The sequence below is a fragment of the Erpetoichthys calabaricus genome, chromosome 12 (genome assembly GCF_900747795.2).
Source record: "Erpetoichthys calabaricus chromosome 12, fErpCal1.3, whole genome shotgun sequence".
NCBI lineage: Eukaryota > Metazoa > Chordata > Cladistia > Polypteriformes > Polypteridae > Erpetoichthys > Erpetoichthys calabaricus.
Window position 1 is genome coordinate 30,114,878 of NC_041405.2, and position 9,346 is coordinate 30,124,223.

Below are 9,346 nucleotides of genomic sequence, written 5' to 3' on the forward strand. Positions count from 1 at the left end.
GAGGCACAAATCTGGGGAAGGTTACAGAAAAATTTCTGCTGCTTTGAAGGTCCCAATGAGCACAGTGGCCTCCATCATCCGTAAGTGGAAGAAGTTCAAAACCACCAGGACTCTTCCTAGAGCTGGCTGGCCATCTAAACTGAGCGATCGGGGGAGAAGGGCCTTAGTCAGGGAGGTGACCAAGAACCCGATGGTCACTCTGTCAGAGCTCCAGAGGTCCTCTGTGGAGAGAGGAGAACCTTCCAGAAGGACAACCATCTCTGCAGCAATCCACCAATCAGGCCTGTATGGTAGAGTGGCCAGACGGAAGCCACTTCTTAGTAAAAGGCACATGGCAGCCCGCCTGGAGTTTGCCAAAAGGCACCTGAAGGACTCTCAGACCATGAGAAAGAAAATTCTCTGGTCTGATGAGACAATGATTGAACTCTTTGGTGTGACTGCCAGGCGTCACGTTTGGAGGAAATCGGGCACCGCTCATTATCAGGCCAATACCATCCCTACAGTGAAGCATGGTGGTGGCACCATCATGCTGTGGGGATGTTTTTCAGTGGCAGGGACTGGGAGACTAGTCAGGATAAAGGGAAAGATGACTGCAGCAATGTACAGAGACATCCTGGATGAAAACCTGCTCCAGAGCGCTCTTGACCTCAGACTGGGGCGACGGTTCATCTTTCAGCAGGACAACGACCCTAAGCACACAGCCAAGATATCAAAGAAGTGGCTTCAGGACAACTCTGTGAATGTCCTTGAGTGGCCCAGCCAGAGCCCAGACTTGAATCCGATTGAACATCTCTGGAGAGATCTTAAAATGGCTGTGCACCAACCTGATGGAGCTTGAAAGGTGCTGCAAAGAGGAATGGGTGAAACTGGCCAAGGATAGGTGTGCCAAACTTGTGGCATCATATTCAAAAAGACTTGAGGCTGGAATTGATGCCAAAGGTGCATCGACAAAGTATTGAGCAAAGGCTGTGAATACTTATGGACATGGGATTTCTCAGTTTTTTTATTTTTAATAAATTTGCAAAAATCTTAAGTAAACGTTTTTCACGTTGTCATTATGGGGTGTTATGTGTAGAATTCTGAGGAAAAAATGAATTTAATCTATTTTGGAATAAAGCTGTAACATAAAATGTGAAAAAAGTGATGCGCTGTGAATACTTTCCGGATGCACTGTAAGTGCCATCAAATTTTTCTGTCAACCATGGAGAGATGCTACTCATGCACAACCAGCTAAACAGCAGAAGACACAGTGTAGAATCACATGATTCGTTATACTTCACTCAAGCAGACATGGTATGTTGTTATTGTTTAATTAATTGCACGTTACCCACTGTAGCCTACATTAGCCTGTAATATACTGTAATCAAGAAAACTAGGCAATAATCAGTGCAAACTTGTCATGCTAATATTTGCATCCACTTAAGCTGAAGGTTAACTTAGTTATGTTATATTTACATTTACTTGTTCATCAGATGCTTTTATCTAATGTGACTTAAAGGGAGATCAACATAATCGAGTAACAACAGGCTAAGGACTGTTTGGAACAAGTGCAGCAGGACAGGTTACAAGTGAGGAGCTATAAAGCTATCATAACAAAAAATGAGCAATTATCAATATGACAGACATCCAGGGATTCATTAAGCAATATGACAGGTTTTTACAGAACAGTAGGGTTTTCAATCGCAACTTAAAACACATTGAGGGAGTCAGCCATTCAGTTGGAGGCTCGTTGAACTGACTTGGAGCTACAGATGAAGAGAATCTGGATTGAGATTTGATACCATGCAGAGGTGGCATCATCAGACACTCTTCACTGGCAGACCTGAATGGACGAGAAGGAGGTCTCCTTATACGCATGCGCTGACACATTGACTACCCTTCAGGTAAGCATCAAGGAATTTGAACTTAATGTGTGCTGCTACAGGAAGCCAATGTAGCGACCTGAAGAGAGGAGCAACATGCATTCATCTTGACTGGTAGAATGCAATAATTTTGGACCATCTGAAGTTGCTTGATGTCACAAGCTGGTCTTCACCTGCTAGTAGTGAATTGCAGCAATCCACAAACAGTTGTGCGAATAAACTACCGTGTCACGTACTTAAAGAGGCAACCTTGTCAACCTAAAAGATATGGGACAGTTTAGGTATTATCTAACCCAACAAGCTTGATTGACTCAATGGCCTCAACTTATCTGTCAAATGTATTATGGTCTTAAGAAAGCTCACTGAAGATTAGCAGCAAAAGAAAACATCAGCTTCAGAGAAGGAGCTTCCTTGGAGTGGACTTTAGATTCAGCCGTTTAGATAATGCATGAATGGCACCTTCAGTGTCTAGGTGAAGGGAGTCTTTCTTTCTCGGGTCTTCATGTCAATAAGCAACTTAAGGTTCTGGACCTTGTTATCTTATACAAAGATGACTTAGTGTGGTAATGGAGAGCTCTACCTGTAAGTTTTGATCTCGGTAGTTCTGTGTAATATCTTGCTGTCTCCTGTTCCATTTACTGAAAAAAATGTAAATTGTTTGGTCAATGTTAGCATATCATCTTGGGTAACAATCCAAGAGTATGTACAGGCGTAGACACACACACCAAGCACACACTAGGGACAATTTAGAATCGCCACTCCACCCAACCTGCATGTCTTTGGACTGTGGGAAGAAGCACCCGGAGGAAAGCCACGCAGACACGGGGAGAACATGCAAACTCCACGCAGGGAAGGCCCGGGAAGCAAACCCAGATCTCCTAACTGCGAGGTAGCAGCTCTACCCATTGCGCCACCAGACCGCTGTTTGGTTAATCAGATATACAATTTTAAAAGCTTTTTTTTTCTTTGGAATTGTTTCAATTTCATTAGTTGCATTTTTACTTTAAAGGTTTATTAAAAACAATATTTGGAATTACCTTTTCTTCAAGATAGCATAGAATTTCGAATCCGTTTTTGGAGACACATTGTGACAACGCAACGTATAATCGCCCGTGAGTGAATACTGTTTCCGTTTCTCTAATAAATAATCCAACTTTTTCTAATGGTTGTCCCTGTGATTTGTTAATTGTCATAGCAAAAGCTATTCTCACGGTAAACTGTAAACATTTTAATACGAATGGCATATCACGATCTCCTTTGGTGTCTAATGTTATTTGCGGAATATATACATCACCTTTCTTGTCGCTTGTTAAAATTTTTCTCCACGCTGCTCTTTCTTCTTTGCGTTGTTTCATCTAGAACGTATTGTCCTTATACGCTTTACATGTGCTGAGTGCACATGATCTGTGTGCTACGGATTTACAATTTAAAGAGATTATTTTCATGGGAATTGTTACATATGCACTATTTTCACTTTTACATTAAAAACTTTTGTAAAAACAATACTTGTCCTTTATTTCTGGCCCCATGCATGGTTACATCTCTTTCTCGCAAGACGTATAACACTCCTCGCGGTGGGGGGTGCAGTCGGCTGAACGCACGCTAAGCGTCGGATCATTAGCTGCCTGTTCTGCTTGTCGCATGTCGTTGTTTTAAGAGCTGGGAGCACAGGATGCATGTCTGCCAAAAGCAATCCAACAACTGCTTGGTTAGATGTCTGTGGACTTGTTTTAAATGATGGCTCACTGCCTTATCTTGCATGACGTTGTAAAAACAATAATTGTCTTTTATTTCTGGCCCCTGGCGTGGTTAAATCTCTTTCTTGCAGGACGTATAACGCTGCTCCCTTTGTGAAGGGGGGGAGGCGGGTGGGCAGCTACTGTCTCGTCGTGTCTTGCAAGAATCTCATGTTCCATATCCCCGCGAGACGCTCCGTGGCCATTCTCTTTCGTCTCGCGGGTCTTTTGTCTCCCATCATGATCACGTATCGTCTCCTAGTCATTCCATCCCAAAGGATTTTCTTTTATAATAGAGAGGTGTCTGCAGTTCTAAAATGATGTTAACGTTCCAGGCCATTGTGGAATCCGACATCCTAAATATGATGCTACCCAGTAACTGCAGTCATGATGTTTGCCATGCTTTACAACAACAAATTGTGTGGTGTGAGATCAGTAGGGTGGTCTGTCAGACATATACAGATACACCCGGTCTGCTACACTCACGCTGAGAAGAACTCTTCTAGCTTATTAGTCCTTTCTAGGTCAGGATGGATTATATCATATTCCAAATGTACATTTAGAAATGAAAATTACCAAGCTTTGAGGGCTTTCCACACACATACACATACTCACAGACACAGGGTGTAATAAATGTACAAGTTTAATATGTCACTGTGCTCTGTGCAAATATATTTTATAAATCTGCCTTTTTCTACTCGCATGAACAGTTGACACAGAGCCAGATTTAGCACAGGAGTTCACCATGTAAGAACTGCTAGGCAAGCATTATAAGACAAGACAGTTAGGGAAAACTGCGAAATAGGCAGTCACACTGAGGACCATTGTATACCATTTCTGTGTGTCAAACTCAGCATGAAATTGTATCCTCTGCCTCGTTTGGAATGGCATGATTCACCTAAGTGGGGGCCTGCACATGAACAAAGAGTATAAAGACTTGGAACATTGCCTGGCACACCTTTGAAGCCGACGGACTGATGTGTGATAACGTCATCCAATCCTGAAAACTCTTCTAACGCAATGATGAAAATATCAGACTCTACACATCGGGCCCCCACTCCCGAACTGGGTTCTTGCCATTGGCTTCCTTCGTCTGTTATGCAGCGTAAGCCGTCATTAAAGAAAGCTAAGTTATTTCTCCTAAGTGATTTCTTACCGCCATATCACTAAGAGAGGGGTATCGCCTTTTAATATCATATCTATATAGATTCGGGTTATGTAACATGCCGCAATTTCAAAGGAACTCATTCCAACAAGGGAGCTAGCGCCCCCTGCTGAATACACAGGGTCCAATTGAAACCGAGATGCTGGTCTTGTCTTGCTCTTTTTAACACTCATATTACAGTGTGACACGCTTGGTTTAGAGTCCTTTCAGCCTACACTGTCATGATTGTGCATTTGGTCAACACAAGTGCTGTCCAAGTTATTTTAAGGGAAGGCTTCTAGATTCAGGAAGGCAATGTGTTGTAGTGGTTAAAAACCCTGAGGCCTGCGCTACAATTAGAAAAAACAGACCACATGTAACCAATTGTATTTCAAATGCTGTAAGCCACTTTGAATAAAGGTATCATCCAAATACTAACAGAATCACACAGTATCAGCTATAATCATTGATGCCTGATATTGCAACCTGGATGAAGGAACAAACACCATCTCCAGTTCGGCCTGGGAAAGATGGACCTTTTTGCTATCCCAGCCCAATCTTTTATTCAGTACCCCGTCTCTGTTGAGCTCGGCTCACTATCACTAAGAGCTGCCAAGTCTGCAAGCAACCTTGGAGTGATGGTCGATGACGAGCTGTTCTTCTTCACTGACAAAGTCTCTCCGCCTTCCAGATTTCCTCTATTCAACACCCACAAGATTAGACTGCATTTGATGGAGTATGCATCACAACTAGGCTTTGGTTTTGTCAAATTTGGTCAAAATCCACTGCAGATGATTGAAAATGCAGTGGCACGTCTGGTGTTTAACCAGCCAAGGTCTGCACACACCACTCCTCTTTTCTGGTTACTACATTGGTTTCCTGTAGCTGCCTTCATTCACACACACACAACTAGAGTCACCACTCATCCCTTGTAACATAAAGATGGCATATTGCATTGAATCACTAAGGGATATGATTTGATCCAAATTTTCCTACACATTGTTCTATATATACACTAGCTCTTCAAAGTGCAGAGCAAAACATGAGAACAAATCAAATTAATTATTCATGAGGTGAACAAATTTCATTTTTGTGATGTGCTAACAGTGCAGACGGACAAGCACTGCTTGCTGAGTGAGACTGACAAGATTATTGCAATTAGGCTGAATTGATATACTGACAAATAAAAAAAAAAACAAGTCACGTGGCTTAGTATATTGGAACATTAACATCAGGGGTGGGCAATGTCGGCCCTGGAGAGCCGCAATGGCTGGAGGTTTATGTTCCAGCCCAGTTTCTTAATGAGAAGTCAATTACTGCTGATGAAGCTCTTATTGCTTAAGTGACATTTTGATGCTTCATTTTAGTGGTCTCGCTTGTTAAAGTTCTCCACCCTTACTTGCTTATTTCAATCTTAAACTGCTGCATTCAGTGTTTTAATGGCTCCTTATTAGCAATAAGATTTAAAAGACAAAGCAGCCAGCAGTTCTCCAGCTACCACTTTTCCAATTGAATCTGTGTGTGTTCATCATGCACGGTTTGATTTAATAATACTCTTAATTGAAAAAAGTGACAGACTGAAAATTATCCGTTTTAAGCTTCAAATCATTTGGAAAAAAACCTACGACTTAAGAGGTTTACATTGTGCAGACTAACAAGCCATAAAATTAAATAAGGTCTGAGACTGGCAAGGATGGGTTTCTAATTAAGCAATTGGATTGGAATGAAAACCTGTAGCCAATGCGGCTCTCCAGGACCGGCACTGCCCACCCCTGTTCTAGATCAAGACACGACACAAAGGATGTCTGCTAATGCAAGTTCACCTTTGAAATGTGACAGGATGTTGAGGTACTGTCAGTGGATAAGCCCTATCCCTTGTGACAAATACACTTGCCATGGAGGGATATCTGACCTGAAACAGCACGGTGCAGCTAAAGAGAAGACGACACAGTGAAGAATCGCTCGATTCCTTACATCTTACTCACACTTCCCTCATTCATGGTATGTAGTTAATGTTTAATTAATTGTATGTTACCTTCAGCAGCCTACTTTATAACCTACATTGGCCTGTATTACACTGTAGCCAATAAAAGTAGGCAATGACCAGTCCATATTAATCATGCTAATACTTACATCCAATTAGGCTAAAAGTCAAGTTAGTTAGACTTGCTTTCTAATTCATAAATGATGCATTATATGACAATATACAATTTAATATATAAATAATCTTCTCAAATTAAATATTTAGAAGTGTTTCTCAGTCTATTCTTTTGCTATTTAAAAGCCTAATCTAATTAACCACTTTTCTCTCCAGTAACAGCAGTGAAACACAAACTGCGCTATAACAGTGCTGATTGTGCACAAAAGCTGAACCAGGATTTGATGTTTGTCTCTCTATTATAAAAATAAAAAATCCTGGGAGGGAGACTAGGGAGACGAGATGTGATCTTCTCGTGACGTCCCGCGAGAGACAGTTTAACGTCACACGAGACAAGGCAGTGAGACAACATTTACAACAAGTTCACAGGCATCTAACCAAGCAGTTGTTGGAATGCTTTTGGCAGACAGACATTATGTGCTCCCAGCTCTTCAAACAACAACAAGCAACACAAGCAGAACACACAGCTTGCCAGCAGCAGGAAGCCTGCAGACGATCCGACCACTTCTCCTTAGCGTGCGTTCAGCCCCTCCACCCCCCTTTCACAACGTGAGCTGCAGAGACGCGAGGTGGCAAAAGGACAGCTGCTGTACAGGCTTTGAAATGATCGACGGAAAGCGCGACAAGCAGAAAACGCAGCTCGCCAGCAGCAACAAGCTAGCAGATGATCCGACTGCAACTCCTTTGCGTGCGTTCAGCCCCCCCCTTCACAACGCGAGCGGCAGAGACATGAAGGGGCAAAAGGACAGCTGCTGTACAGGCTTTTAAATGATCGACATGCAGCGTAACAAAAAGAACACGCAGCTCGCCAGCAGCAGCAGAAAGACAGCAGATGATCCTTAACGTGCATTCGGCGGCCCACACCCCCCCCCACAACATGTACAGCGTTATACGTCCTGCGAGAAAGAGATTTAACCACGCCTGGGGCCGGAAATAAAGGACCAGTATTGTTTTTACAAAAGTTTTAAAATAAAAGTGAAAATAATGCATATGAAAATAACAAATCTATTTAAATTGTATATCCGGTAAACCAAACCCGGGGGTGGGCGAGCAAAGCGAGCAGGGGGTGGAGACCCCTAGTTTTTTAAAATATAATTATGTAAATTGTTAGTGCTTTGGTATTTTGTCTTGCAACACAATAGTCCAAAGCATATGTATTGGTTTTCGTAAACCCCAGGGTGGTGTTTGGTGGTCGTTGTTTCTGTTACAAAAAATTGTTCAATAAATTAATAAAATAATTTAATATGCATAGGCAAGTGATTATTAATACTTTTTTTTATTAGAAATGAATGAGTTATTTCTGCTTTATAGAAACATATTAAAATGCTTGAAGGAAATATGATAAATTGCAATTTATATGAAGTTAATTTTGATGAAAATTTAATTGTTCAATTAATTGCAATTAAAATTTTTAATCAAATATTTATTTTGCTCAAAAAAATTAAGGGAACACTTAATCATCATAGTCTTAACACCAAGTCAATTAAGCCTCGTGGATATCGATCTGTCCAGTTAGGAAGCTTAAGTGATGGCAATCAGCTTCACCTGCCTTGGTACAAATGAAAGGGACAACTGGTACACTGGACAAGCAACAGCAAGACAACTCTCAACAGGAAATGGTTTTGCAAGTGGTGGCCACAGACAATTGTTCTCGCCTTATCCTTCCTGTCTCATTCTTCTCTAGTTTTTCTAGTGTCCTCGTCACTACTGGTAGCATGAGGCTGTACCTGCAGCCAATTCAGGTAGTCCAATTCCTCCAGGATGGCACATCCATATGTGCCACTGCTATAAGGTTTGCTATCCCTCCCAGCACAGTCTGAACAGCAGATACCAGGAGATGAGCCTTAACATGAAGAGAGCTGGACCGGCCTGTAGAAGGGCATCAGCCCAGTAGCAGGACCAATATTCGCTCCCGTGTGCGAGGAGGAAAAGGACAAGCACTGCCAGAGCTCTACAAAATGACCTCAAGCTGGCTACTGTTTGTGCACTAATGGAGGCTCTTGTAAGGCCCATTCAGGTCTGTTCGAGTGTTGATGCCACCTCTGAGTGGTATCAAATCTCAATCCAGGTTCTTTTCACAGGTAACTGCTAGTTGGTGGAAGGAGCTGCTCACATCCATTTGAAATTCTGATTCCCGCAGTATGTGTAAGAAGTGTCTGAAGACTCTCGCCTGGTGAATTTCTGTCTAACTGGTATTAGCTGTTATGTTTTGTAACCTTGGAAGTGTATCTTGCTGGTATTATTGTTCTGAGCGCTTCACTTGTGATGATTATTTTTGTTACCTCGTCCTGTCAGACTTGTTCCCTGGCAGTCCCCCAGACTGATGTTTACCCAATTATGTTGACATCTTTTGTAAGTTGCTTTGGAGAAAAGTGTCTGTTTAACAAATAAATGTAAATGTAAAATTTGGGTGGAAATCTTTTGCAGGCTTAAGTCCCCACTGTGT